Source organism: Amia ocellicauda, chromosome 14 (genome assembly GCF_036373705.1).
Source record: "Amia ocellicauda isolate fAmiCal2 chromosome 14, fAmiCal2.hap1, whole genome shotgun sequence".
In the NCBI taxonomy this organism is placed as follows: domain Eukaryota; kingdom Metazoa; phylum Chordata; class Actinopteri; order Amiiformes; family Amiidae; genus Amia; species Amia ocellicauda.
In genome coordinates this window covers 18,180,465-18,186,608 of record NC_089863.1, presented here as the reverse complement: position 1 = coordinate 18,186,608, position 6,144 = coordinate 18,180,465, and the positions used below count along the sequence as shown (strand labels likewise).

The 6,144-nt window shown below is 46.1% G+C and overlaps 1 protein-coding gene across 1 annotated transcript in view; it reads left to right on the top strand.

Moving 5' to 3' along the window:
• The window catches only part of LOC136767753 (zinc finger protein 420), a 58,129-nt gene that overhangs the window by 30,608 nt on the left and 21,377 nt on the right, over positions 1-6,144 (top strand). The gene's annotated exons all lie outside the window — the stretch shown is intronic.

The window sequence follows — 6,144 nt, the reverse complement described above, 5'->3', positions numbered from 1 at the left end:
TAGGAGAGAGGAATGGAGGAGGCAGGAACATGCACCTATTTCAGGAAAGTGCCTTGTCAGTAGAACGCAGGACAGAGAGACAGACAGAGAGAGAGCGAGAGAAGGAGGGAGAGAGGGAGGAGAGAAGGAGGCGGGGGGGTATTGAGTGACGGCTCAAGTGTTTTTCTGCTAAGGAGGGGAGGTGAGAGAGGTGGGGGGGTGAAAACAGTATAGATACACTGATTGGGCACTGCAGGACATTAAGACTCTACTGACAGAGACAACAGGGGGGTGAATATAGTATAGACACAGTGACTGACTGGACACTATAGGACATTTGTGCTGCACTGAGAGAGAAAGAGAGAGAGAAGGGAGATAAAGGGGAGAGAGGGAGAGAGAGAGAGGGGACGATGGGGGGTGTAGTGACAGCCTGCTCTGTCACTCAACAGCCCAGAGTAGAACAGCTAATGAGACAGAGCAGCAGTGATGAAATTGTATTCTATTTTTTTTCCACACACGCAAGGAGAGAAAGACAGACAGGGTGAGAGGGAGGCAGGGGGGATGGCATGAGAGAGAGGAGTAGGAGAATGCAGCGGAGGGGAGGGTTAATATAGTGCTGAATGCAATCCTGCCCCTATACTATAATCTACAGCGCTGGCTCCACTCTGGGCCCCTATACTGTACCATACTATACTATACTGTACTATACTATAGTCCACACAGTGCTGGTTCCAGTCAGGCCCCTATACTATACTATACTATACTATACTATAGTCAAACAGCGCTGACTCCAGTCTGGGCCCTTATACTATACTATATTCCCCACAGCGCTGGCTCCAGTCTGGGCCCCTATACTATACTATACTATACTATACTATACTATAGTGCAGGCTCCAGTCAGGCCCTTATACTATACTATACTATACTATACTATGCTACAGTCCACACAGTGCTGGCTCCAGTCTGGGCCCCTATACTATATTAAACTTTACTATACTATAGTCTGCACAGTATCTGTCTATAGTGCAGTGTGTTGTCAGTCAATATCTATCTATCTGTTAATACAATATAGACACACTGACTGTCTGGACACTGACACCGCACTGATAGAGGGAGTGAGGGGAGGGGGGTAATACACTATTTGGCTGACAGGCCGCTGCAGTTCATTACTGCTGCACTGTCAGAGAGAGAGAGAGGGAGTGAGTGTGTGTGAGAGAGAGAGAAAAATAAACTTAGAAGAGTGGGGGGGGGGAGCATTTCAGTCGAAGGTTCACTTAAGTCTGCTTTCGCCCAGAGAGCAAAATCTGAGACTGGCTTACTGCAACAGATACAATGGACAGAGAGAAAGAACAGGGTGTCCTTCTCTCCCTCCCTCCCTCTCTCCAGTGGGGACACATCAACACCCCCCCCCACACACACACACACGACCCCCTCCCTCGCTGTGTCCAGTGTTGTGTGTTGGGCTGCATTGGGCTCTCTGGCTCTCTGTACAGCAGCTGCAGTGTGCTGGACTATAGTGCCTACTAATGTATTGTTTGCACTTCTATTGTTTTACTACAACTTCTCCTATGCCTGTAGTACATACCTGGGACTTAACTGTATGTCTGCACTTATTAGCACATTGTACTAGGATGTAGGACTTGTATTTTATATTAACTGTATATTTTTCTGATGCACTTCTGTAATTGTGAATGTGTCATTGTATATTGTTTGATTTGTAATTTTGGACTGTATTATTACACTTTTTTATTGCTCTAATATGCGGTAAGTCACCCTGGATAAGGACATCTGCCAATAAATAAATAATAATAATAATAATAATAATGGACTACAGTGTGCTGTTCTGGAGTGTCTAGTACTGTGTTGAATTCTACTGTGCTGTCTTGCAGTGTGAGTACTGTGATGTAGTGTACTGTACCTGAGTGTGCTATACTGCATTACAGTGTACTGTGCTGACTGACTGACTGACACACTGACTGACACAATGACTGACTGACACACTGACTGACTGACTGACTGACTGATACACTAGCTGACTGACTGACACACTAGCTGACTGACACACTGACTGACTGACTGACACAATGACTGACTGACTGACACAATGACTGACTGAATGACTGACACTCTGACTGACACTGACTGACACACTGACTGACTGACTGACAGACAAACTGACTGACTGACTGACACAATGACTGACTGACTGACAGACTGACTGACTGGGTTCCTTCAATAGGAAATGTGTGGAAGAAAGTCTGGTATTGATGAGGGACTGGTGACAAAGACCTGAGCAGCTCCCCTCTCGCTCTCTCTCTCTCTCTCTCTCTTGCTCAGCTGTTGTCCATCGCGGTGACCTTTGCCCTTTGGGGGTCAGAGTAGCAGGTTGTCAGTATCCTCCCTGAGGACACAGAATGACATTTAACTCAATACCCTAGACAGATAGAATTACTCTCTTGCTCTCCCTCCGCTTCTGTCAGACTCAGTGTAGCATTCGTGGTCTCAGTCAGTATGTCCGCATTCACGCTCCATCGCTCCCCCTCTCAGTGCTGGTTTAATATCCCCCAGTGCCCAGTTTGTCACTCAGTCAGTGTTTCCATATTACCCCCCCAATCCTGTCTCTCGCTCACTGATTCAGGAGTTCAGATAACCCCAATAGACGTATGTAGTAGTGGTAAATAAGAGTTTATTTTTACTAAGGGGATGATGACCTGGCCATGTGGACGAGGCCATCGGACACCCCCCACTAGATTGAATGAGGCAAGGAGCTGTTTGTGAAGGCGGTGTGAGGGGTGCAGGAGAGAGGCGAAGCGATGAATGCTGGGAAAGTGTGAATGTTGCCGGATGCTTTGCTCTGGAAGGCGGAAGTTGGGTGGGGGTAGTTAGTCTTCATCCCATACCTCAGTTTATCAACTCCAATAAGCCGTACAATCGGTATTTCTGGTCTTCAAGCCCCTACATTCCTAACAGTGTCAATGAGTGACTGCTCTTCACACCCTGCTGCTCTATCTGTGATGTCTTTCCATTCAGACCCAGAGAGAGAGAGACAGAGAGACAGAGAAGGAGAGGCGGGGGGAAGAGAGAGAGAGCATGAAGACACTAGCTGATGGAACTCAGTGAGGACAAACAGATGGACACACACACACACACACACACACACACACACTCCATGCTATGATCACACAGTGTCACAGTGTGCCAGCTATCTGTCCCGACTCTGGAGCCAGTCCAGCACAGTCCTGCCTGGTTCAGGTCATTCCAGTCCAGTACAGTGCTGTGGAGTCCAGGGAAGTCTCTGGTGCAATACAGATAGAGATTTTGCTCTTTGCTTTTCACACTCCCTGATTCCAGTTAATCCATTATTGCATTATATTGTAATATACTATACCTTACTACACTATATTATAATACAATTAACTGTACTATACCATACTGCACTTTAATGTACTGTATTATACTATAATACACTAAACTGCACAATACTATTGTGTACTATACTACACTGTAGTGTACTATATTGTACTGTATTATACTGTGTTCAAATGGACTAAAATGCTTATGTTATAGGGAATTATGCATGTTTCTCATTAGCAATATGATTATTAATAGCAGCTGTAGCAGTAGCAATACACGCACTCACTCACTCACACACACCCAACAGCTCTTGGATTTGCAGCTCTATTTCGGGTGTCTGACCTTTGACCTTGACACCCAGGTCACAGCCATTACGCAACAGGGGCTCTGTCTCTGAGGGACACACTGTACTGTCGTTCACACCCTCCTCCCCCTCTCCCCTGCTCCTCCTCACTCTCTCTGACACTGCCCTGTCGGTCCCACCCCCTCAAGCCCTCTTTCCGGCCTTCTCCCCTTCCCTCCCTCCCTCATTTCCTCTCCCCCTCTCTCTCTCTCTGATCCTGACCCCCAACAACATACGATGTCTTTCACACCTTACCAACTCTCCATCTAATTCCTTTCTCCATCTCTCGTTCTCTCTTATTATCTCTCTCAGTAATGTATATATACACCTGGAGTACAGACACTGACTGAACCCTGTACTGTATATATACACCTGGAGTACAGACACTGACTGAGCCCTGTACTGTATATATACACCTGGAGTACAGACACTGACTGAGCCCTGTATTGTACTGTATATATACACCTGGAGTACAGACACTGACTGAGCCCTGTACTGTACTGTATATATACACCTGGAGTACAGACACTGACTGAGCCCTGTACTGTATATATACACCTGGAGTACAGACACTGACTGAGCCCTGTACTGTATATATACACCTGGAGTACAGACACTGACTGAGCCCTGTACTGTACTGTATATATACACCTGGAGTACAGACACTGACTGAGCCCTGTACTGTATATAAACACCTGGAGTACAGACACTGACTGAACCCTGTACTGTATATATACACCTGGAGTACAGACACTGACTGAGCCCTGTACTGTATATATACACCTGGAGTACAGACACTGACTGAGCCCTGTACTGTATATATACACCTGGAGTACAGACACTGACTGAGCCCTGTACTGTATATATACACCTGGAGTACAGACACTGACTGAGCCCTGTACTGTATACATACACCTGGAGTACAGACACTGACTGAGCCCTGTACTGTATATATACACCTGGAGTACAGACACTGACTGAGCCCTGTACTGTACTGTATATATACACCTGGAGTACAGACACTGACTGAGCCCTGTACTGTATATATACACCTGGAGTACAGACACTGACTGAGCCCTGTACTGTATATATACACCTGGAGTACAGACACTGACTGAGCCCTGTACTGTATATATACACCTGGAGTACAGACACTGACTGAGCCCTGTACTGTATATATACACCTGGAGTACAGACACTGACTGAGCCCTGTACTGTACTGTATATATACACCTGGAGTACAGACACTGACTGAGCCCTGTACTGTATATATACACCTGGAGTACAGACACTGACTGAGCCCTGTACTGTACTGTATATATACACCTGGAGTACAGACACTGACTGAGCCCTGTACTGTATATATACACCTGGAGTACAGACACTGACTGAGCCCTGTACTGTATATATACACCTGGAGTACAGACACTGACTGAGCCCTGTACTGTATATATACACCTGGAGTACAGACACTGACTGAGCCCTGTACTGTACTGTATATATACACCTGGAGTACAGACACTGACTGAGCCCTGTACTGTACTGTATATATACACCTGGAGTACAGACACTGACTGAGCCCTGTACTGTATATATACACCTGGAGTACAGACACTGACTGAGCCCTGTACTGTACTGTATATATACACCTGGAGTACAAACACTGACTGAGCCCTGTACTGTATATATACACCTGGAGTACAGACACTGACTGAGCCCTGTACTGTATATATACACCTGGAGTACAGACACTGACTGAGCCCTGTACTGTATATATACACCTGGAGTACAGACACTGACTGAGCCCTGTACTGTATATATACACCTGGAGTACAGACACTGACTGAGCCCTGTACTGTACTGTATATATACACCTGGAGTACAGACACTGACTGAGCCCTGTACTGTACTGTATATATACACCTGGAGTACAGACACTGACTGAGCCCTGTACTGTATACATACACCTGGAGTACAGACACTGACTGAGCCCTGTACTGTATATATACACCTGGAGTACAGACACTGACTGAGCCCTGTACTGTACTGTATATATACACCTGGAGTACAGACACTGACTGAGCCCTGTACTGTATATATACACCTGGAGTACAGACACTGACTGAGCCCTGTACTGTATATATACACCTGGAGTACAGACACTGACTGAGCCCTGTACTGTATATATACACCTGGAGTACAGACACTGACTGAGCCCTGTACTGTACTGTATATATACACCTGGAGTACAGACACTGACTGAGCCCTGTACTGTATACATACACCTGGAGTACAGACACTGACTGAGCCCTGTACTGTATATATTCACCTGGAGTACAGACACTGACTGAGCCCTGTACTGTATATATACACCTGGAGTACAGACACTGACTGAGCCCTGTACTGTATATATACACCTGGAGTACAGACACTGACTGAGCCCTGTACTGTATATATACACCTGGAGT